The sequence below is a fragment of the Triticum urartu genome, chromosome 5 (assembly GCF_003073215.2).
Source record: "Triticum urartu cultivar G1812 chromosome 5, Tu2.1, whole genome shotgun sequence".
NCBI classification, from domain to species: Eukaryota; Viridiplantae; Streptophyta; class Magnoliopsida; order Poales; family Poaceae; genus Triticum; species Triticum urartu.
Window position 1 is genome coordinate 102,955,653 of NC_053026.1, and position 25,916 is coordinate 102,981,568.

A 25,916-nucleotide genomic window follows, 5' to 3' on the forward strand; every position below is an offset into this window, starting at 1 on the left:
TGAAACAGTCTGATCTCTGTGCATTAGTGTCATCCCTGGATCGGTAATGCTAACACGCACAGTACATGAGGAATTATAATAGAGTAGCAATCACAGACTTATTACATTGAATGTCTCAAAAGAGACCTTATTACAATAAATATGGCTTAAGGCCATCTAATACGATAACAACGGAAGGCTTGGAATATAAAGTGAGTCCATCAACTCCAACGGCATCACTGAGTGAAAGACCACGACCTAAGGCTCCTTACTCATCGTCTGAAAAGTCTGCAACATGATACTATGCAGCCCAAAACGGGCCAGCACATGGAATATGCTGGCAGTGTAACACAAGAGAGTAATGAACAATGTAAAGCTACCACTACATGCAGATATGGCTAGTGGAGGCTGTATGGTTAATAGGTTTTGCGAAAAGCCAAATTTTCCCTACTACAAAGGAATATATTTAATTTAACTACAAAGTTGGTTGAAAAAAATATTGAGAAGGTAAACCCCCTCTCAATCCCAATTAAAAGTATTAATAACCCAATCAAATTATATTTAAGAGTGATGTCCATAACCGGGGGCACGGCTAACCATGATTAGTTTGTACACTCTGCAGAGATTTGTGCACTTTTCCCCACAAGACTCGATCTCCTCCATTGGATTTCTCGCACTACAATATGTTTGAGAAACGGATAACTGAGACACAGCCTTTCCGGAGAGGTCCCCTTAACCGATAGATAGGCCAGTACACCTACAATCCCCTACATCTGCTAGCCCATCATGGAAAGGTTTCCCACAACTTAATCAACTATGCCAGAGCCCATAATGGCATGTGGCTGCACGCGGAAGTTTCCAGCATGAATAATCTTATGATCCCTTTGAGCCTGGGTGGCGGTCCATAGGAAAAACACACGGTACCCCGGGATTTCCAAAAATACATGCAACCACTGGTTTCCCCAGGTGCCTCAATCCACCCAGATGTGTGCTAAAGTTGCCACCTTAAGTTGAACCATTAATTAACAAAACTCACATCTGTCATGAATACACTCAAACCCAAACCACGTCTACGAGCATAGCATAGAAATATAAGCAACGTAGTAGTAACTCCCAAGGTTTGAATGCAGGGCAATAGTTTCCTACCTCATCAACTACTTCCCAATACCCACATGTTATCAAATCCTAACCATGCAATGTTTGAGGGATGATCTAATGCAATAAAACTGGGTAGTAAAGAGGTATGATCAAAGAGTTACTTGCCTTGCTGATGATCCATGAAACCTAGAGACTCGATGTAGCACGCTTCGCACTCCCGATACTCTATCACAATCAAACAAGCATACAATAAGCAATCAAGCAAGGGCACGGGTAAAACTCAAATAAGAGATCTAACCAGAAGGTTCAACTTAAGACCTCCGGTTTGCAAAAAGAACCAAATCAAACGAAGCAACAAAACTCAAACGTCCAAAGAAACAAGCTTTGTTTACTAATATGGACTAAAGTCAAATTTTACAGTAGCAAAAACTTGTTTAAGTTGGTTAAATAGAAAGAGGGATTCGAGATGAAACTCTAGGCATTTGAATCGCCTGATTCCATTAAACGAGCGAAAAGTTATACTAAAATGAAAACCGAAACAAAAATCGCGATCGAAAATAATCGCGGAAAATCCGAGAAAAAGAAAAATTGACGAACAGGCTAACGAACGAATGTTCGCTGTCTGCGGCTAACGGACGAAAACCGTTCGTTAAAACGAACGCACGAACGGGCGTTCACTAAATAACTAAACCAAAAAAAACTGAACCGATCTAAAAAAACGGATCTAGAGTTTTTGTAGAAACAATAGATCGGTTTTCTCATGAAAACCGAGGCGGCTACCTCGAGTCCGGCAAGGTCCGGCGAGACAACGACGGCGGCGGGGCGGCTCCGGCGAGGCGGCGCGGGCGGTGGGTGGCGGCATGGGGCGGCAACGGCGGCGGCGGCGTAGCGCAGGCGGCGGCGGTGGCGGCAGCGTGGCTAGGGTTTGGGCGCTAGTGGCGGCGCGGTGGGGCCATGCCTCGGGCGGCTCGGGGTGGCGGGTTATAAATCCCCCCCGGGCGGAGTCCTGCTCGGGTACGGCCCGTAGTCGGTTTGACTTTTTTTTGAATAATTCCGACGTGCAGAAAATGAAAGAAAATAAATACTAAAAGGACTCTAAAATCCCGAAATAAATTTTCCCCGTCCTCTAAAAATATGCCGAACAAGGTGAACATTTATTTGGGCCTAAAATGCAATTTTGAAGAACGCATATTTTTCCTAATTCAAATAAAATAGTGATAAAACTACGAATAAAAATCTTATTTGATTGTAATATTAAATATCCGATATTTCTTTATTTTGAGGAAGTCATTTTATCCTCTCTCTTTTATTTTTATAAAAGAAATATTTGAAGAGAAAAAAGTTAAAATCAAACGATCCTCTTTTCAAAATTCTAGAAAACTCGAATATGAAAATAATGAAATCCCCAACTCTCTTCGTGGGTCATTGAGTTGCGTAGAATTTCTAGGATCAAACCAAAATGCAATAAAATATGATATGCAATGGTGATCTAATGTATAACATTCCAAATTGTAAATTTGGGATGTTACAAACCTACCCCCCTTAAGATGAATCTCGCCCTCGAGATTCGGGTTAGCTAGAAAATAGGTGTGGATGGTCTTAGCGTAGATCTTCCTCTCGCTCCCAGGTGGCTTCATCCTCGGTATGGTGGCTCCACTGAACTTTACAGAACTTAATAACTTTGCTGCGTGTAACTCTGCTGGCAAACTCGAGAATCTTAACTGGCTTCTCCTGGTAGGTTAAGTCGCTATCCAACTGGATCGCTTCCAGTGGCACTGTATCTCTCAGAGGGATATCAGCCATCTCTGCGTAGCACTTCTTCAACTGAGAAACGTGGAACACATCGTGAACTCCTAACAATCCTTCGGGCCATTCCAACTTGTAAGCAACTTCTCCCATACATTCCAAAACTTTGTATGGTCCCACAAAACGTGGTGCTAACTTTCCCTTAACTCCAAAGCGCTTAACTCCTTGGAGTGGTGATACACGAAGATACACTCTGTCTCTAACTTCGTAAGCTGTCTCCTTGCGCTTAGAAACCGCATAGCTCTTTTGCCTGGACTGGGCTACCTTGAGTCTATCACGAATCAGCTTAACCTTCTCTTCAAATTCTTTAATCAAATCTGGTCCAAACAACTGTCGGTCTCGGACTTCATCCCACAACAACGGTGTTCTGCACCTCCTTCCGTACAATGCTTCTAAAGGGGCCATCTTCAAACTGGCTTGGTAACTGTTGTTTTAAGAGAACTCCGCATATGGTAAATTATCGTCCCAACTAGATGCATAATCTAGTGCACAAGCTCTCAACATGTCCTCCAAAATCTGATTTACTCTCTCAGTCTGTCCATCCGTCTGCGGGTGAAAAGCCGTACTGAACTCTAGCCTGGTTCCCAAAGTTTCATGCAACTGATTCCAAAACTTTGAGGTAAACTGGGTTCCTCTATCTGATACAATTGTCCTTAGAACTCCGTGCAAACATACGATCCTGGTCATGTATATCTTTGCCAAATTAGCACTGGTGTAAGTGGTCTTCACTAGGATGAAATGAGATACTTTCATCAAACGATCGACTACAACCCATATCGAGTCATAGCCTGAACGAGTCCTGGGTAATCCCGTGATAAAATCCATGCCTAGCTTATCCCACTTCCATTCGGGTATTGGCAATGGTTGCAACAATCCTGCTGGCTTATGATGCTCTTCCTTCACTCTCTGACATACATCACAAACTGCTACATACTCCGCAATATCCTTCTTCATTCCGGTCCACCAGAATCTATCCTTCAGATCCAGGTACATCTTGGTATTTCCTAGGTGAATCGAATATGGTGAGTCATGGGCCTCCTGCAAAATCAGCTTCCTGATCTCCTGATCATTTGGTACATATATGCGGTCCTCAAACCATAGGGTATTGTGCTCATCCTCACGAAATCCCTTGGCTTTTCCTTTGCTCATCCTTTCCTTTATCTCGGCAATCTCCTTGCCCGTCTTCTGCCTTTTTCTAATCTTATCCATCAAAGTAGACTGAATCTCCAAAGCTGCTACATAACCTCTCGGAACTATCTCCAAACATAGTTCACGAATGTCTTCTGCTAACTCCTTAGGTAACTGTCTTGTCATGAGTGTATTGACATGACTCTTTCGGCTCAAAGCATCGGCTACTACGTTAGCCTTTCCGGGATGATAGTCTAACTTCATATCATAATCCTTTATGAGTTCCAACCATCTCCTTTGCCTGAGATTCAACTCCTTCTGCGTGAAGATATACTTCAAACACTTGTGATCCGTGTATACCTCACAATGGTTTCCGATGAGAAAATGTCTCCATGTCTTCAACGCATGTACTACGGCTGCTAACTCCAAATCATGCGTGGCATAATTTAACTCATGGGGTTTAAGCTGTCGTGAGGCATATGAAACAACTCTTCCTTCCTGCATAAGCACTGCTCCAAGTCCTCGACGAGAAGTGTCGCAATACACTTCATAATCTTTGCGTTGATCTGGCAGAATCAACATTGGCGATGTAACCAAACGTTTCTTCAATTCCTAAAAACTAGCCTCACATTACTCAGTCCATTTTAACTTGGTGTCCTTATTTAACAACTCCATCATGGGCTTTGCAATCTTTGAGAAATTCTCAATGAATCTCCGGTAGTATCCTGCGAGTCCAAGAAAACTCTGGATTTCTCCAACTAACGTGGGTGCCTCCCAATTTGTCACAGTGACAACCTTGGTGGGGTCTACTACTATTCCCTCTCCGGATATAACATGTCCAAGGAATCCGACTTCATTCAACCAAAACTCACACTTGCTGAACTTGGCGTATAGCTGATGTTCTCTGAGCTTCCCAAGTACCGAATGCAAATGCTCCTTATGCTCCTCTTCATTCTTCGAGTAGACCAGAATGTCATCAATGAACACCACAACGAACTTATCAAAAAACTCCATGAACACCTTGTTCATCATGTTCATAAAATAGGCAGGTGCGTTAGTTAGGCCAAATGACATAACGGTATACTCATATATTCCGTACCTTATGGTAAAAGTTGTCTTAGGTATATCCTGCTCCCGAATCTTCAACGGGTGGTACCCTAATCACAGATCGATCTTGGAAAACACCTTAGCTCCTTGGAGTTGATCAAACAAATCATTGATCATCGGTAGTGGGTACTTATTCTTGATCGTTACTTCATTCAATCCATGATAATCAACAACCATCCTTAACGATCCATCCTTCTTCTCCACTAGAAGTACTGGTGATCCCCAAGGTGACAAACTTGGGCGAATATATCCTTTATCCAGTAACTCCTTAATCTGCTTCTTAATTTCCTCTAAATCCTGTGCGGGCATCCTGTACGGTCTCTTAGATATTGGCCCTGTGCCTGGCAAAAGCTTAATCAAAAACTCGATGTCTCTATCCGGTGGCATGTCTGGAAACTCTTCTGGAAATACATCCGGGAAATCCTTCACCACTGGTACTTCCTCATGTACAACTCATGTTAAGGAATTTACTTGAGTCCTAATCGGCACATGCCGGGATACATACTTGATCCTTCTTCCTTCTGGGGTGGTGAGCAAAATCGACTTACTAGCGCAATGGATGTTTCCTCCATACATCGATAGCCAATCCATACCCAGAATCACATCCAAACCTTGCGACTCCAGAATTATCATATCTGAGGGGAAAACGTGCCTACCTATGATCAACGGTATCTGAAAACATCCTTGGCTTGCCATATACTCTGCTCCTGGCAAGCTCACTAACATAGGTGTACTAAGAACTTTGGTGGGCAGTTTATACTTCTCCACAAATCCCCTTGATATGTATGAATGCGATGCACTAGTATCGAAAAGTACGACTGCAGTAAAAGACTTAACCAAAAACTTACCTATTACTACATCTGGCTGGGCTTCAATCTCCTCCACGTTAACGTGGTTCACTTGTCCCCTGTTGAAAGGGTTGGGCTTCTTACCAGAGCTTCCATTGCCATTTCCATTCTTAGCTTCAGGAAATTCATTAGCGTTATGTCCGGTCTTCTCGCACTTGTAGCAAGTAACATGGCTTAGATCTTTCTTGGAGGGCGTTGCGGGGTTGAACGGTTTTGTCTGTTGCTTCCTCCATTACCATTCTTGGAGCCACTATGGTTGTGAGAACTTCCTCCATTGTGAGTGTGGCCTCCATGGTTATGCACAAGTCCTCCCGAGTTCGGGGTGAAATGGGGTCTCTGTTGAGCTCCAGAATTATACTTCCCTTGTCCATACTTCCTATTGCGGTTATCAATCTGTTGCTGCTTCCCTTCAATCATGAGAGATCTATCTACCAACTATTGGTAGTTATTAAAGGTTGCTACCATCAACTGCATGCTCAACTCATCATTCAGTCCTTCCCAAAACTTCTCCTGCTTAGCTGCATCCGTAGCAACATCATCTGGGGCATAACGTGCTAGCTTGCTAAAGTCATCCACATACCGGCTAACGGTGCGTCCTCCTTGGCGTAAGTTGCGAAACTCACGCTTCATTATGGCCATAGCTCCTGCTGATACATGGGAAGTGCGAAAAGCCTGCTGGAACTGGTCCCATGTAACAGGGGCTATAGGATAGGTGACAGTGTAATTCTCCCACCATGAGGTTGCTGGTCCATCCAATTGGTGCGCGTCAAAATGCACCCTCTCAGCATATGTGCATCCTGCAGTGGTTAACTCCCTTCCAATCTTGTGGAGCCAATCATCTGCCACTATCGGCTCGGTGCTACTAGAAAACACCGGCGGCTGCAACCTCAGAAAAAGGGATAAATTGTCAACTAGGGGTGGTGGTAGGTTGTTGTTGCTGCCTTGGTTCTGAACTAACAACTGCATCAGGGTATTCTGTTGCTGGATCAACCGAGTGAGCTCCGGTGGAAAGGTAAATCCGGGGTCACGTCTCGGAAGCATCTGAGCGTTTAGAGGGAAGAGAATAGAATAGAATGTGGTCTAGTGAGAAAACACTACCCATATGTACATGAGACAAACACATTCATATCACTCAATCAATCAAGCAAGGGCATACAATCGGTCTAGAACTATGGTTACAAAGTGCTTGGGCTATACTATTTACATGGTGGAATACTACTACTGATATGGTGGTCGACTAGAAATATTGTTCGGTCGAAGACTCCATGATATTCGCTCCAGCTTCATCAACATAGTCATCATCACTATCGTCGGGGTCCGAGTCAGTGTCATCGATGATGATGTAGTTCTCTGGGCAAGTGGAATCGTCATCTTCTCCCCCTGGCGCGGGGTCTCCCATGAATACTCCTAGCTTCCTTGTCAGGTCGTCATTCTTCTCCACTAGTACAATGATTTCTTCCTCATAATCTTCGCGAGTTGCCTTGAGTTCTTCCTCAAGCTCTGTGATCCTGGTCATCGCCTTCTTTAGATGTATCATTCCTGCACACATCTGATTCTCCTGGCAACGAATGTGCTGATTTAACTCCTGGATGAAAGCGGCAATTGATCTATCCTTCCTGATGCTGATCATCTCCCATTGCTCATCTCGGCGCCCACAAATCTGGTAGATAGTATCCTTGAGATCCTGTTTGTAGACTTCTCCAATACGTCCTATAGCAATGTGGGCTTCCATACTCTTGCCTAGACTCCAGGTTGGTGCATCAAAGGAAAACTCTATGGGCTCAGTGACTGGCGTAAATGTCCTTCTTGGAACTTGAACTTGAATCATCCAGCACACCTCTTCTGGTAAAGTGGCATTGTAAGTCCCGGTGAAGCTTGGTATTCCAATGTTCAGGTACCTAGTGACTTCCTTCAAGTGGCGTCCAAAAGGTGTGTCTTCATCTGGTTGTGCAAACTTGTTCCTTGCGTCCGCCATCCTAAAGAGTAGAAAATGGAGAGGAGTCAGAAATGAGAAGAGAATAGTGATCTAGGGCTTTAGCTTAGTGGTCGTGTCCTACAGTCAGCGTGTGCTCTGATACCATCTTGTAGCAACCAGACCTCAAACAGTCTGATCTCTGTGCATTAGTGTCATCCCTGGATCGGTAATGCTGACAAGCATAGTACTTGAGGAATTATAACGGAGTAGTAATCACACACTTATTACATCGAATGTCTCAAAAGAGAACTTATTACAATAAATATGGCTTAAGGCCATCTAATACGATAACAGCGGAAGGCTTGGAAGATAAAGTGAGTCCATCAACTCCAACGACATCACCGAGAGAAAGACCACGACCTAAGGATCCTTACTCGTCGTCTGAAAAGTCTGCAACATGATACGTAGCCCTAAATGTGTCAGCACATGGAATATGCTGGCAGTGTAACACAAGAGAGTAATGAACAATGTAAAGCTATCACTACATGCATATATGGCTGGTGGAGGCTGTATGGTTAATAGGTTTTGCGACAAGCCAATTTTTCCCTACTGCAAAGGAATATATTTTATTTAACTACAAAGTTGGCTGAAAAAAATATTGAGAAGGTAAACCCCCTCTCAATCCCAATTAAAAGTATTAATAACCCAATCACATTATATTTAAGAGTGATGAGATCAACATGATAATCCAAGCACTAGATACTCAAGATGTCCATAACCGGGGACACGGCTAACCATGATTAGTTTCTACACTCTGTAGAGGTTTGTGCACTTTTCCCCATAAGACTCGATCTCCTCTGTTGGATTTATCGCACTACAATATGTTTGAGAAATGGATGACTGAGACATAGTCTTTCCGAAGAGGTCCCCTTAACCGATAGATAGGCCGGTACACCTACAATCCCCTACATCTGCTAGCCCATCATGGGAAGGTTTCCCACAACTTACTCAACTATGGCACAGCCCATAATGGCATGTGGCTGCACACGGAAGTTTCCAGCATGAATAATCTTATGATCCCTTTGAGCCTGGGTGGCGGTCCATAGGAAAATCACACGGTACCCCGGGATTTCCAAAAATACAGGCAATCACTAGTTTCCCGAGGTGCCTCAATCCACTCAGATGTGTGTTAAAGTTGCCACCTTAAGTTGAACCGTTAATTACCAAAACTCACATCTGTCATGAATACAGTCAAACCCAAACCACGTCTACGAGAATAGCATAGCAATATAAGCAATGCAGTAGTAACTCCCAAGGTTTGAATGCAGGGTAATAGGTTCCTACCTCATCAACTACTTCCCAATACCCACATGTTATCAAATTCTACCCATGCAATCTTTGAGGGTTGATCTAATGCAATAAAACCGGGTAGTAAAGAGGTATGATCGAAGTGTTACTTGCCTTGCTGATGATCCGTGAAACCTAGATACTCGATGTAGCACGCTTCGCAATCCGGGTACTCTATCGCAATCAAACAAGCATACAATAAGCAATCAAGCAAGGGCACGGGTAAAACTGAAATAAGAGATCTAACCAGAAGGTTCAACTTAAAAACTCTGGTTTGCAAATAGAACCAAATCAAACGAAGCAACAAAACTCAAACGTCCAAAGAAACAAGCTTCGTTTACTAATCTGGACTAAAGTCAAATTTTACAGTAGGAAAAACTTGTTTAAGTTGGTTAAATAGAAAGAGGGCTTCGAGACGAAACTCTAGGCGTTTGAATCGCCTGATTCCGTTAAACGAGCGAAAAGTTATACTAAAACGAAAATTGGATCAGAAATCATGATCGAAAATAATCACGGAAAATCCGAGAAAAAGAAAAAACTGACGAACAGTCTAATGAACGAACGCTCGCTATCTGCGGCTAACGGACGAAAACCGTTCATTAAAACGAACGTACGAACGGGCATTCGCTAAATAACTAAACCGAAAAAACCGAACCAATCTAAAAACGGATCTAGGGTTTTCGTAAAAAAACCCGATCAGTTTTCTCGCAAAAATCGAGGCGGCTACCTCGAGTCCGGCAAGGTCTGGCGAGACAATGGCGGCGGCGGCGCAGCTTCGGTGAGGCGGGTGGCGGCGCGGGGCGGCAAAGGCGGTGGCGTGCGGCCATGGCGGCGGCGGCGGCGTGCGACAACGGCGGCGGCTCGGCAGCGGCGCGGCTAGGGTTTGTGTGCGGGCGCACACCCCAGAGTTTGAAACTAAGGATACTTATATCTTGGCAGCATTCCGAGTAAGTCCTCAGCCTGGGGTTCCGCCCGAAGCGGCCCGGCGAGGCTGGGCCTCGGGCGGCTCGGGGCGGCAGCTTATAAAGCCCCCCCGGGCGGAGTTCCGCTCAGGTACGGCCCGGAGTCGGTTTGACTTTTTTTTAAATAATTCCGACGTGCAGAAAAACAAAGAAAGGAAATACTAAAAGGACTCCAAAAATCCCGAAATAAATTTTCCCCGTCCTCTAAAAATATGCCGGACAAGGTGAACATTTATTTGGGCCTAAAATGCAATTTTGAAAAACGCATATTTTTCCTAATTCCAATAAAATAGCGATAAAACTCCGAATAATAATATTTTTGATTTTAATACTAAATCTCCGATATTTCGTTATTTTTAGGAAGTCATTTTATCCTCTCTCTTTTATTTTTCTAAAAAAATATTCGAAGAGAAAATAATTAAAATCAAACGATCCTCTTTTCAGAATTTGAGAAAACTCGAATATGAAAATAATGAAATCCCCAACTCTCTCCGTGGGTCATTGATTTGCGTAGAATTTCTAGGATCAAACCAAAATGCAATAAAATATGATATGCAATGATGATCTAATGTATAACCTGCTAGAGGGCGCCTGCTAGGAGGCCGCCCATTTCATGGCCGTCTTCTGGGTCCAACGTCTTCTGGGATCTGGCCGCTTTGAGCCAGCCGGCCACAAGAAGGTGGCGATTAAGCTTCGATACTGGAGGGGCGTAGTCGGCCCTGATGTCTTGAAATGTCATGGGGGGCAGATGAGGCTACCCATGGCCAATAACTCCGTCGGTAGTCCCCGGAGTTGGTGGGTCACCGCGGCTGATCAAGGAAGGGTGCCCTGGCAGCTTCCTACTCTGTTAAAGTCTTTTCTTGTTCGTCCTCTGGAACGCCGGTTGCCAAGTGTCGCCTCTGGTCAAGCAAGCCGATTGGTGGAATTTGAACCGTCGCGGCAGGAACCACGCGGCGCGCTAGCTAGGCGCCTAGGCTAGCCGCCTGCTGCACGCATGCCACATGGCATCAGCTGGCCGGGCTGGCCTGCCAGCCCATGCTTGATGGGACACATCAGCAGGCCGGGCCCGCCACTACCAGGCCTCGGCATACACGTGGATCCACTGCGGCCGAGGCGGGCGGTTGGGATCCCACGCCTTTTCAGGATGCGCCATTACGGCGCTGTAAGTGCAGGGCCGTGGGGTCATGGGCGCAGTAAATCCCATGATCCCACGTCCGCCCCCTCGGCCTCGTGGCCAGAGGGCTATAAGTAGGGGGGAGGAGAGGGGCAGAGGCACGCGCGCCCTCCTCTCACCCTTTCTTCTTCCACACTGCCGCCGCACTCCACGCTTCGCCGAAGTGCTACCGCGGTTTGGTGCCATCGTCGAGCTTCTCCTTCCCGAGCCCTCTCTCCATTCCACCGTGGGTCCGCGCGCTCGTCGCCCCTCATTTTCCTCCATCGAGCCCAAGTCTCCATGGAGTGCTCCGGTGACTGGGACGGCTCCAACGTCCACGAAGACCACCTCACATTCCTCAGCGACACGCGGTGACTGCCCGGCGCGGACCGCGTCAGGGTGCGCGTGCCGCCCTCCAAAGAGATCTCGCCAGCGCTGGAGGAAGGCAGGCATGTCATCTTCCGCTCGCACTTCCTCCGCGGCTTCGGCCTGCCGGCGTGCGACTTCCTCCGCGCTTTCCTCACCTTCTACCGACTCCAGCTGCACCACCTCACACCAAACACGGTCGTGCTGCTGTCGGCCTTCGTCACCCTATGCGAGGGCTATCTTGGTGTCCTCGCCACTACCGAGCTCTGGGGGGCCTTTTTCTACACCAACCTCGGCACCACCGTCAAGGAGGAGACGGCCCAGTGCGGAGCCTTCATCGCGGTGCGGCGTCCGGGTCCTGGAAACGCCTTTCCAGCCATCAAGCTGATCCAGTAGGTGAAGCTGTGGTAGAAGTCGTACTTCTACATGAAGAACATCGACCCGGCGCACGACTTCATCAACCTGCCGCCTTATGTGTTAGGTCCGCCTGCCGTGCCCCGCGTCAATTGGGGCTTCAAGCCAAAGCCACTGTCGGAAGATGCCTCCACCGCCATCGCCCGCCTCAAGGTGATGACGGAGTCGGAGGGCCTCAAGGCGTCCAACTTGCCGGTCGCCTTCGTGGTGCACCGGATCATGCCGCTTCAAAGCTGGCCGCACATGATGAGTCAGATGATCGGGCATTGTGACCCATGCCGAACATGCACCAAGGAGATGCCGGCTGCAGAGGTGGCCCTCCTGGTGAATGAGATCATGGACCTCAAGATCGATGAGGAGAGGTGGCGATTCGGCAAGCGGCCGTACTCCCGCGCCCATCCACCGCCTATGGTAAGCTGTTGACTCTCTTCTCTCCCTTATGCTGGACTCTGTTTTGCCGACTGACCAGACCGACCGTGATGCAGGTCCTTCCTTCCCAGCCGGATGCCGACATCGTCTACCAGCCGGACCGGGATGTCCGCGACATGGCGGAGCCCGACTTGGGGGCGGCCGCCCTGGAGGACGACACCACAGGCGGTGGCGGGGCAGCCGGGTCCCTAGGAAGAGGCGGCATGGAGGACTGGCCGGATGATGATGATGATGACGAGGAGGAGGAGGTGCCGTGCTGTGCCGTCCGCCGCCTTCCCACAAGGCGGGGCCAAGCTCCTCAGCTGCACCAACAGCACCGGGCATGGGCCTAAACGCCGAGGCGCGCTGCTTTTCGGCAGCCACCCCAAGAAGCCCAATCACTCGGCCGTCGCAGCTAAGAACACGACCACTGCGATCAAGCGGCGCGAGGCCGCCGCGAAAGTGGCCAAGTTCCAAAAAGCCCCCAAGAAGCCTCCGATGGTGTCGGCCTAAGTCCTTAACCTTCCTTGTGTCTTCTTTTATTCTTTTATTTTGCCGATTCTTTCTAAATCTCCTTTTCACTTTTTCTTTTGAGCAGGCCTCCACTCTCTTTTGAGCGGTCGACCTCAGCCTCCATCATCAGGGCGGCGGAGGTCTCCACCAATGTCCGCCACATAGACCCGGCTACCGACCTTCGAGATGCGCGGGAACAGAATGCACGGGAGGTGTGGGAGGAGAATGAAGCCGCCGCCAAGAAGGCGGAGGCCGACAAGGCGGCCGTGGCCAAGGCAACGCAAGTGGACGCGGACGCCGTGGCTAAGGCCCAAGCCTAAGGATGGCAATGGGTCGGGTTTGGATTGGGTTGAACAATATTAAATCCATATCCATATCCATGAAGACAGTCTTTGTCCATCCATAAAAAATCCATGGGTGATAAATTGTGTCCATGTCCATACCCGATGGATATCCATACCCACTGGATATCCATTGGGTCCTCTCAAGAAATATAAATTACACATAACACAATGTTAACATAAGCTCCTCCATTCTTCACCTTGTAGCAGGCTAGGCCTCACTTATGCTAAACATCAACTTATGGTAAATCAACATCCACTAACAAGCTAAGATCATTTAGTATTTTTCTAGTAGTTGTGAATGACGAGTCATTTAACAAGGAGATAAAAATAAGGGAAGGGGCATTGGAGTATATTACAGAGGGGATTGAATGTCAACTAATAAAAGTTACGACGGAGATTGTGCAATTTCTTTTACATGTTTTAGATAACAAAGTGTAAAATTGCAGTGGGACATGTGACTGTGGGGTAGGGATAGCAGATTTTGGCCCATTAAGTCACACTATCGGGTCGGGTTTGAATATATCCACGGGTACAATATTATATCCATGCCCTACCCACGAGTACTCAGGTCGGGTTTGGGCGGTGTCCATGGACACAAAAGCATATCCAGACCCTGTCCATTCGGGTCGGATATCCATGGATATCCATGTCCATGGGTAAAATTGCCATCCTTACCCAAGCCGATGCCGCGGCGAAGAAGTGGGCAGTGGACGCTGCGCGTTATCAGGCCCCCCAACTCATCATCCCCCTTCGCTCCGCGCCGCCAGCATCAGAGATCCCGGCGCTCGCTGGAGGAGCCGGCGACGGGCAGCCGGCCATGGAGAGGGATGGCAGCGATGTCGTCTTGCCAGAGATAGAGGCGCTCCACAACTGCCAACTACAGACGCGTAGGGTGCCCAGCCGGCTGCCCCATTGGAGCCGACAACCAGAGGTGAGCTGGTGGTGGTGTCGGCTCCCATGGCGCGCACTCTAGTGCGCCACCGTGTGCAGAAAGCGCCATCGGCACCGAGGCCGATGGAGATTGGGAGAGCCAACTCATCATCTCCCGAGGCCGAAGCCACCAGTGTCGCACTGACAGAGTGGGTGCGCGGAGGCGGGACGAGCGCCTTGATCAAGGCGGCGCAGGACATCTAGACCAATTTCAGAGCTAAAGCCGCCGCCCTCTCGCAATGCATGAAGGCGTTTGTGAAGATGCGGGCTGCCGTTCGGGTATGCGACTTGCTTCCTGTTTTTGTTTTTTGTAATCTTCGATGGGGGCATGCCACTGCACCCACTGGGTGTAGTCCCTGAGTTCTGGGCCCGCTGCTGAGCAGGCTGCCTGGAACTTCATAGTGGGTTCTGAGCTTCTGACTGACTTCCCATTTTGTTGCCTTGTTGAAGGCCTAACACAACATCCGCGCGGCCAGCTTCAATGCCCATGTCCGGCAGCTGGACCGACGGACTGCCGACTTGGCGGAAAGCCGGAGTAATCACTCCATCTTCTTCTCTCTGAGGGGGCGCGTCAGCGCACCCGCGGGCTGTAGTCCCAAAGATGCGGGCCGACTCCTGAGTAGTCAGGCCAGATCTCCCAGCGAATACTTCTCTTTTTTCTTGATTGTTGATATCTTTACTTTCTTGCTCTTTTAGAAACCAACGTCGCCTTGGAACAGCAACTGGGCGAAGCCAACATCGCACTGCGTGCCAAGGAGGACGAATGCAACAGGGCAGCCCAGGAGCGCGATCGCCTGATCAAGCAGTTAGCGGACCAGGCGACACGCCACAAGGCGGCCTTGAAGCAGGCGGAGGACAACAAGGCCCGTCTGCTGGCCTAGTTCGAGACCGAGCGCTCGGGTTGGGCCGAGATGGAGGAGGCGCTGACTGCAGGTTATGGCCAGATTGAAGACATAGTCGACGTGTCGGATCACGGGTTCCGGCAAACCCTTGAGGTTCGAACTCTCGGGTGCGCGCAAAGTTCTTTCCCTCCTTCCGATCTACGCCCTAGCTCGACGAACTCGCAACATAAAGAGTCAAGGTTTATACTAGTTCGGGCCACCGATGTGGTGTAATACCCTACTCCAGTGCGGTGGTGGTGGATTGCCTCTTGGGCTGATGATGAACAATACAAGGGGAAGAATAGCCTCCTAAGGTTGAGGTGTTCTTGTGCTTGGTGTGGCTAAGGGTTGGCCTTTGATCAGATGAGATCCCTTCCTTTGGTGCTGGCTAGTCCTACTTATATAGGCCTTGGTCCTCTCCCCAAATATTGAGCGGGAAGGGAGCCAACAACGACGGCCAATTCGAAAGGAGACAGCTAGTACAAGCTATCCTGACAAAAGGTGGTCTTCGCCTGCCAAAGGTTCTAGTGGTGACGCCGTCCTGGGCTCCATGGTGACCACCGTCCTACCATCCTTTTGGTCTTGGTCTCGTTGCACTGATATGGAAAACCTTTGCCTGATGCCTCGGTACTCCGTGCCTGCGCTTGCCTTCTTAGCACCAAATAGGAAACAAGGACGCTGCACGCGCTGGCGCCCGCCTGGCACCCGCGTGGTATTGATCGTCATGGCTCACATCATGAGAGCCTCACGAGGTTCGCCCCGCCTTGATATCTCCGCTCCTCGCGAGGCAGCCTGGTGAGGAGGCAGAGCCTAGCTTTCGGGCTCGAACGAGGGTGGCTCGCAAGGAGGCAGAGACAAGAAGAAAACGCTCGCGATGGCACCTGCCTAGCCCCCCTCGCGAGGTATGCAAGAGAGAAAGATCACGAGCAAACCAGAGCCGGAAAGTGCGGTAAGAGGCGAGGGAATCGAATCGGCAAGGAACACCAAATGCAAACTTTGATTAAGGAAAAGCGAGCCAACTACGGAAAGCAAATGAAAAGACACGTCCGATACCTAATCTAGTCTTCAAGTCTTCCCACCAACGCAGAGCTAAGTGCGTCCACTAGGCGTGGGAGGGAGCCCCAAGGCCTGAGGCCGGCGCTCCTGAGACTCCGGGGCGTGTACAGCCCCACTCATTATTACATGAGAGTGTCACGGGCGGCGATTCTTCACAGGCACCGGGCCTTCTTCACAGGCTCTGGGCCTTTCTTCATAGGCTCTGCGCCTTCTTCATAGGCTCTGGGCCTTTCTTCATGGGCTCTGGGCCTTGCTTCATGGGTAGAACCTCCAGAGGTGCTGGATGTTCCAGGCGTTCTAGATAGGTATCCCGTTCGGCGTCTCCAGGCATGCGGCGCCAGGCCTGGAGACATGGACGACCCTGAACGGGCCCTCCCACATGGTGAAAGCTTGTGCAGCCCTTCCCTGGAGAGGACCCGCCTCAGGATGAGGTCGCCCACCTCGAGCGTCCTGGAGCGGATGTTACGGCAGTGGTATCACCGCAGCGCCTGCTGGTACCTTGCCGCCCTCAGTGCAGCTTCGTGACGATGTTCCTCCCCTAGCACGAGGTCCATCCCCCACGTGGCGTCCTGCTGCGTTTCATCGAACAACAGGACCCGTGCGGGGCGATGCCTAACCTCGTGAGGAAGGACTTCTTCAGCTCCGTAGACAAGGAAGAATGGGGTCTCACCTGTTGGTTTGGTGGCGGTGGTGTGGATAGACCATAGTATGGACTGGAGCTCGTCGTGCCAGCCCCTGCCATAATCCTCGAGCTTCTTCTTGAAGGTCCTGGTCTTGAGGCCTCTCAGGACCTCCGCGTTGGCGCGTTCGGCCTAACCATTGCTCCTGGGGTGTGCCACCGAATCGTAGCACATCTGCGTTCCAAGGTTAGCATAGTAGGTATTAAAAAGGTTAGTAGTGAACTGCGAGCCATTATCAGTGATGATGTGGTTGGGGACCCCAAAGCGGCTCATGAGGCCCTTGATGAACTTGACAGCGGAGCCAGCTGGGATGGTACGGAGAGCTTCCAATTCCGCCCACTTGGTGGACTAGTCGATGGCGATGTAAAGGTAACGGTAGCCCCTAGGCGCTCGAGGGAATGGGCCCAAGATGTCCAGCCCCTAGACCACAAACGGCCACGTGAGCGGAATGGTCTGGAGGCCCTAAGCCAGCTGATGAATTTGCTTGGCATGGAATTGGCAGGCTTCGCAAGACTTCAGCAGCTCAGCTGCGTCGTTGAGCGCAGTGGGCCAGTAGAACCCACTGCGGAATACCTTGCCGACAAGGGTCCATGATGACGAGTGGTGCCCGCAGTCCCCACCGTATGTCAGTTAGCAGCTCCTTCCCCTGGTCCCTGGAAATGCAGTGCAGGGAAATGTTGTTTGGCCGCTTCCTGTACAACTCACCATCCTGGATGCAGTACGCAGTGGCTTGCCGAACCACACGCTCTGCATCATCCTCCTTCTCTGGCAGGGCCCCTTGCATCAGATATTCTTTGAATTCCTTGGTCCAGCATCCCTCCTGAGGTTCGAGCGCCAAGAGCAAGCGAGCTCCTTAGGTCGGGCCGTAGGCCGGGGCTCCTATGGCAGGAGGTTGTGGGAGCTCCTCCTGAGGCTGAGCAGTGCTTGAAGGTGGCGGTGTCGCCAATGGATTGAAGAGCCGTTCCTCAAAGACATCGGGCTCTTGTGGCTGCCGCTTGGATGCTCTCTTGGCGATGTCGTCGGCTTCCTTGTTGGTGCTCCGGGGCACCTGTTGCAGCTCCAGGCCCAAGAATTGATTCTCCATCTTGCGCACCCCCGCAAGGTATGCCTCCATATGCTCGTCCTTCGGCTCGTATACTTTGTTGGAGAAGTTGACGAGGAGCTGCGAGTCGCCTCTAATGGTAAGGCGCTTCACCCCTAGAGTTGCCGCAACCTTCAAGCCAGCTATGAGGCCTTCGTATTCCGCGATGTTGTTGGAGACCTTCTCGCCATGCTGAAAGCAGAGCCGCACGACGTAGTAGAGCTTATCCTGGGTGGGCAAGATGAGTACTGCTCCAGCCCTCGCGCCCTGGCGCACGAAGGCGCCATCGAAGTACAGGACCCAACCATCTGGTGCCTCACTTCCTGGCGAGGTGGACCGGTCTTCTCCTACTTCAAGTGTCGGGACGTCCGTCCATTCCGCCACAAAATCAGTGAGCGCGGCTCCCTTGATGACCCTGGTAGTGCTGAACTCTAACTGGAAAGCTTGCAGCTCAATGTTCCACTCGGCGACCCTTCCAGCAGAATTGGGGCTCCTGAGCACCCTCTCTAATGGGTAGGCTGAGACAACCTTGATGGGGTGCCCCTGGAAGTAGTGTTGTAGCTTGCGCGAGGCCACCAAGAGTGCAAGCAGAAGCTTCTGAGGTATGGGATATCACGCCCTCGCATCTCACAACACAGTGCGGACGAAATACACCGGGTGTTTGACAAGGGCTAGTGTGGTATCTGGGCTCGGGTCTTGCGGAAGTTGAGATGACTCGTGAGGTGACGGGGCTCCTGACGCCTGATTATTTGCGGGAATTTTGGCGGCGGCGTCCTGTTGAGCTTGGTCTTCTTTCGATGCTGCCACGCTCTTGGTTGCCTTCATGATCTTGCATTGCCTCAGTTGTAGCCCGGCGCAGCGCGCCCTTGGTTTGGTACTCCTCCCGCACCACCACTAGTGCTGCGCTGACGGAGTACGAGGTATCAACGAGGTAGAGTACTAGGGGCTCGAGGGGCTGTCGCGCCACCATCACCGGAGGGCTGGTCAGGTAACTCTTGAGGTCTTGAAAAGCTCGGTCGGCCTCCTGGGTCCACTCGAATGGGCCCTTCTTTGTCATCAGCATGAAGAAGGGTAGGGCGCGTTCTCCTAGCTTGGAGATGAAGCGTCCCAATGCAGTTACCCGGCCAGCCAGCTTCTTCATCTCCCTAAGGGTCTGCGGCGGGCCCATGTCCTCTATGGCCTTGATCTTCTCTGGATTCGCCTCGATCCCTTTATGGGACATGAGGAAGCCCAAGAGCTTGCCGGAAGGGACGCCGAACACGCACTTCTCCGGGTTAAGCCGCAAGTTCACTTGGTGCAGGCTCGTGAAGGTCTCCTCCAGGTCTTGAATGAAGGTCCTTGCCTCCCGAGACTTCACCACAATGTGGTCGATGTAGGCCTCTGTGTTTCTCCCGAGCTTCCGCCCTAAGGCGATGTGCATCAGTCGCTGAAAGGTTGCGCCCGCATTGCGCAATCCAAAAGGCATGCAGGTGTAGCCATACACCCCACACGGGGTCAGGAAGGCTGTCTTCTCCACATCTTCTACCGCCATCTTGATCTGGTGATATCCTAAGAACGCATCCAGGAAGCATGGCAGGTCACACTCGGCGGTGGAGTCGACGATCTCATCGATGAGTGGGAGCAGGAACGGATCTTGGGGCCAGGCCTTGTCAAGGTTGGTGAAGTCAACGCACATCCGTTCCTTCCCGCCTTTCTTCGATACTACGATGGGGTTCGTCAGCCATTCGGGATACCGAACCTCGCGAATGGCGCCCGCCGCCTCCAGCTTGCGGGTCTCTTGCACGATGAAGGCCTGCTTCTCAGTGGACTGCTGTCTCGCCCGCTGCTTCACAGGGCGTACATTGGGGCATACCCTTAAGTGATGATGAATCACCTCCCTTGGGACTCCTACCAGCAGATTGGGCTCCCACGCGAATATATCCTTGTGTGCACGCAAGAACTTCACCAATGCTTCCTTTTGACATTGATCGAGGCTGGCACCTATGGTAAAGTTGGCTCCTGAGGGCCCGTCCTCATTGACTGGCACCTGCATGGTTTCCGCCTCGTCTTGCATGAACAACTGCTTCTTCTTGGTCGGTACGGCTCCCTTGGGCTCGGAGGTGCCCGCGTCGGTAGGCTGCGCTGCCGCGGCGGTTTTGAGGGTGAGCCTGAGCGCCGCTAGAGCCTCCTTGGCATCCCCTTTGATAGTGAGGACGCCCTTGCTCCCAGGCATCTTCATGAGGTTGTAGGCCGGATGAGTCGCTGCCATGAACTGGGCCAGAGCTGGGTACCCGAGAATGGAGTTGTACGGGAGGCTGATGCGGGCAATGTCGAAGTTGGCCAGCTCAGTGCGGTAGTTTTCGCGTGTGCCGAAGGTGACTGGAATGCAGATCTGTCACAGAGAGCAGGCAGTGCGACCACCAACTCCTGAGAAAGGCTTGCTAAGGTTGAGCCGCTCGAGTGGCATGTGAAGAAGGATGAAGGCTTCCATGGAGAGTAAGTTGAGGCCGGCACCGCCGTCGATGAGGGTCTTGGTAACAGCCACGTTGTAGATGGTGGGTGTGCAGAGTATTGGGAGCATGCCCGAGCCGGTGGTGGAGTTGGGGTGGTCCACTAAGCCGAACATGAGGTCGGCCTTTGGTGCAGCCTAGCCTGGCGGAGCCCCCAGGTGCTTGGAAGCGGCACCAATCTGGCGGAGGAGCGGCTTGACGTGGTGGTCTGAAGGCGGTGCTTGAGAGCCTCCTAGCTAGCAGGGCCGCGGCTGCGTGGTGCGCCAGTACCACGTAACGAGCAGTGAAGAGGTCGCGGAGTTCCCCCAGGATGCCACCGTGGATCGAGGGAGGTTGAGCAGCCAGGCGCGTGGCTTGCCGACGAGGGCCATGGGGAGCCAGTTGGCCATGACCTTGTCGTCGCCCCCGGCGTCGAGGACGGCCTCCTCGTATGCCAACAGGAAGGCAAACGGGTATGCCGCGCCATCATAGCGCGGAGGCATCTCCGGCCTGAACTTGGGTGGCCATCACACGTACCGCAGGGCGGGGGCCAGGGCGCGGGCACCTGCCATGAGGGCGAAGAGCGGTAGCGCGGAGCGCTGGCCGGTGGAGAGGAGCTACGGCGCACCCCAACCTAGCACGCCAAATGTCGGATCACGGGTTCCGACAAACCCTTGAGGTTCGAACTCTAGGGTGCGCGCGAAGTTCTTTCCTTCCTTCTGATCTATGTCCTAGCTCGCTAAGATCTCGCAGACGAACTCGACAAACTCGCAACACAAAGACACAAGGTTTATACTGGTTCGGGCCACCGATGTGGTGTAATACCCTACTCCAGTGCGGTGGTGGTGGATTGCCTCTTGGGCTGATGATGAACAGTACAAGGGGAAGAACGGCCTCCTGAGGTTGAGGTGTTCTTGTGCTTGGTGTGGCTAAGGGTAGGCCTTTGATCAGATGAGATCCCCTCCTTTGGTGGTGGCTAGTCCTACTTATATAGGCCCTAGTCCTCTCCAAAAATATTGATCGGGAAGGGAGCGAACAACGGCGGCCAATTCGAAAGGAGATAGCTAGTACAAGCTATCCTAACAAAAGGAGGTCTTCGCCTGCCAAAGATTCTGGTGGTGACGCTGTCCTGGGCTCCATGGTGACCTCCATCCTGCCATCGTTTTGGTCTTGGTCTCGTTGCACTGATATGGAAACATTTGCCTGATGCCTCAGTACTCCGCGCCTGCGCTTGCCTCCTTAGCACCAAAGGGGAAACAAGGACGCTGCGTGCGTTGGCGCCCGCCTGGTGTCGATCGTCATGGCTCACATCACGAGAGCGTTGCGAGGTTCGCCCCGCCTTGATATCCGCTCCTTGCGAGGCAGCCTGGTGAGGCCGCTCCTGAGGAGGTCTTGTGTCATCCGCCTCGCGAGGCTTGGCCCCTCGCGAGGGTGTTGAATGCCTTGTTGATGATGATGGGCAGTACAAACCTGCCAACACAGCCACGCCATGGGCCGCAGGCAGGCAAGTCTGGGGACCCCCGTACCCAGGACGCTGACAGACGGTGAGCTTTCTTTTCTTCTTTCGACTGTTGGTGGTCAAGCGAGCCGGCCTCTAGCTTCTGACTCCTGACTTATTGTTTTGCTTGTGCATACTTCTTCCCCGGCAATTCCGTCGCTGCCAATGAGGCTATTGAGGCTCGCCGCAAGGAGCGACGGGCGGGTGGCATGGAGATTGTCGCTGATGCCCCTCGGACCCTTGGCAAGCAGCTCCTCAGCATTCAAGCTCGTCTCCAGATGGCCCACTGGATGCTCCGTTGGCTACAACGCACTAGGGCTTAGGTGATCGCCGCCCTCTGGCCAGACAGGCAAGCCCCACGCATCCTTAGTCGCACTGCCGACTGGCTGGAAGTGGTCGCCGGCCGTCTTTAGGTGTCGAAGCGCTCCGCGGCCCGAGCAGGAGCACGGCGGTCCTTGGATTTCGCCAAGGCGTGGTATCCCGGGCTAGATCTAGCCCAGTTGGCCATGTTTTGGCTGGACGCCACCGCCGAGTTGGCGGCGGTGGAGCGCGACCTCACCATACGCGCGTCGGTGATCGCCGAGTACACCAACACTGGTGACTTCGTCCCGATGAACGAGAACGGCGCCGAGGCGTCACCAGAATAGTTCATCCTGAACATGGATGATGGTGAAGATTCGGCAAAGGAAATCGCCTCCAGCGACGAGGGGGAAGACGAGGAGGGCGAGGATAATGAAGATGGCGCGCCAGAAGTCGGAGCGGGCGGCCAACCTTGGTTCAACCGTGCCTCCAGCATCGAGCCGCATGCCGGAACGCTGCCTGCTGCTGAAAGCAGTCAAACCGAGACTCACCAGCCGGCCACTCCACCAGCCGGCACCCCTGACTCCACCACCCTGCCGGACTCGCCTGTTGCTCCCTTGGTCTACACCGTCGATTTATCGTAGCTTTTCCTGCTTAGTAGTCTTTTCAACAAAATTTTGTTAAATTTGCACAATTCCACCAGCGGGGTGTATTCAAACTATGTCGAATGTGGGCCGAGTTCCTTTTGGTATGTAAATTATCTTCCGCACAAGCTGTGCTCTGGTCGAATTCCGACTTTTCTTGCTTTCCTGTTCCTTGGTTTTTTCCTATGCCGCCCTCCCTTGGTACCTACTTGCCAACCGGACAGCCGCTCTGCGGACGGCAGCCTGGTCAAGTACGTCACCATTGTTGGACGACAATTACTTTGACCGATTGGAATGTTGCAAGTTAAGTAAGAAGCCGGCCGGCCGACTGCTTAACAGCCGGTCGATGAGGTGGAGGGCTAGCTTGTCCTATGTCAATGTTTTGGTCCTTAGCAATTTTTCATGTGAGCACTATTTCTTGCCTTTACCTCTTGCCAAGCAAACAGCCGCTCTGCGAGTTGTGCCTTGTGACAAGAGAGGGCGTAGGTGCTAACACATTACTTGTCCGACTGCATGAAGCATTGACATAGTTCAAGGCAGCAAGCCCCGGGGCCGACTAGTCGAACCCGGTTTCAGGCGGAGAAATGGAATAACACATTTTGTAGGCATAATACGTATCATATAGATAAAGGAAGGGTAGTCCCCAAGTGCTCCTCGAGGGACCCAAAGTCTTCATACTTAATACAAAAGATAGTGTGGTACATACTGCATTCAACTATAAAATCTTCAAAGGAGGTTTGCATTCCATGGGCGCTCTGTTTCCTTGTCGGAATCGTACCTCTTGCGCGCCCTGGGCTTCTGGGCATAGATCAGGTAGTAGGAGTCATTGCCCAAGGCTTTGCTGATGATAAAAGGGCCTTCCCAAGGGGCTGAGAGCTTATGCTGGCCAGCTGTTCACTAGATTAGGCAGAGCACAAGGTCTCCCTCTTGGAAGGATCTTGGCTTGACCTTCCGACTGTGGTAGCGGCACAGACCCTGCTGGCAGATGGCGGACCGACTAAGTGCCAATAGCCCGCCCTCTTCCAGCAGGACGACACCGTCTTCTCATGCTTCCTTTGCCTCCGCTCGGTGTACATGGTGACGCGAGGTGAGTCAATCTCGATGTCAGTTGGGATGACCGCCTCGGCACCATACATGCGTAAGAAGGGGGTGAAGCCGGTTGACTTGTTCGGAGTGGTGCGCAGACTCCAAAGGACGGCCGACAGCTCGTCGATCCAGCAGCCAGCCGAATGCTCCAAAGGCTCGACCAGTCGGGGCTTGATTCCGGTCAAGATCAGGTCGTTTGCTCGCTCGACTTGGCCGTTTGACTGTGGGTGGGCAACAGACACTAAGTCTAGTCGGATGCCCTGTGTCGCACTGAACGGGCAAAGGCGCCCTTGGCAAAATTTGTGCTATTGTCGGTGATGATGCTATGAGGTATGCCATACCGAGTGGTGTTGTTTGCGATGAAATTTACAGCAGGCGGACCATTCAACTTCTTGATTGGCTTCACTTCTATCCACTTGGTGAATTTGTCCATGGCAACAAGCAGATGAGTCATGCTGCCGCGTGCTGTTCTGAATGGTCCCACCATATCCAATCCCCAGACGGCAAAAGGCCAAGCAAGGAGGATGGTCTTGAGTGCAGAAGCTGGCAGATGTTGCTTGGAACTAAACTTTTGACATCCTTTACATCTCTTGACCAAGTCTTTGCCATCTTCTAGAGCAGTCGGCCAGAAGAAACCATGGCGAAATGCTTTGGCAACAAGTGATCTTAAGGCCGTGTGGTGGCCACACTCGCCTTGGTGAATATCTTCGAGGATTGCCTATTCGTCTTCTGGTTCTACATAGCATTGGTATACACCAGTGACACGACACCTCACAACTTCCCTGTTAATGATGGTGTATGTTGCTGCCCGACGTTGCACCTGTCGGGCCGAGATCTCATCGGCTGGCAGCTCCTTGTTCACCAGAATATTGAGGATGGGCTGAGCCCATGATGGTGCTGAGACTTCCTCCACTATTAGTACTGCCACTTGTACTGGGGCGGCTGGGTTGGGAGGTGGCGGGCTGGAGTCGGCCGCCACATGCTGTGTCGTTGAAGTCCCCAAGGCTACTGCCAAAGTCCTCGGGCCGGGTGCAACTTCCGCAGTCCCTGGGCTAGGATCTGAAGTCCCCGGGCCGCCTGCCGAAGTCCCTGGGACGACTGCTGTAGTTCTAGAGTCGGATCCGACTATTTCAGGAGCAGCCGACACGAAGATAGAATCTGATTCTGGTGAAGGCTTGACAGATGGCTTGAGGAGGCGCTCAAGGGACACACTGGCTGGTATGGCCTGTCGGGTAGAGCCAATCCGTCCCAGAGCATCTGCTTGCTCGTTATCTCTTCGTGGCACATGAAGGAATTCGCACCCTTCAACATATCCGCTGAGTTGCTGGACGAGGAAGCGGTAGCTTACCATGTTTGCATCCTTGGCATCCCAGTCACCAGATGACTGTTGGACCACCAAGTCGGAGTCACCGTAGCACAGAATCCGGTGAATGCCAAGTTCTTTGGCAAGCCGAACTCCATATACTAGTGCCACATATTCGGCCACATTGTTGGATGTGGAAAAATGGATTTGCAATGTGTATCTGAGCTTGTCGCCTTTGGGAGAGGTGAGGACGATGTCGGCTCCCAAACAGGTGCGCATCTTTGATCCGTCGAAATGCATCCTCCAATGGGTGGAGTCCGGCGCTGGCGGCAGGTACTGGGTCTCGGCCCAGTCGACGAGGAAGTCGGCCAGCGCTTGGGACTTGATGGTGGTGCGGGGTTGGTAGAAGATGGTGTGGGGAGCCAACTCGATGGCCCATTTTGCCACTCGGCCTGAAGCATCTCGACTGCCTATGATCTCAGCAAGCGGAGCCGTGCAAATAACCGTGATAGGGTGCTCTTGAAAATATGGCTTTAACTTCTTGGCGGTAAAGTGCACGCCATAGCACATCTTCTGATAGTGGGGGTAGTTCTGCTTGGAA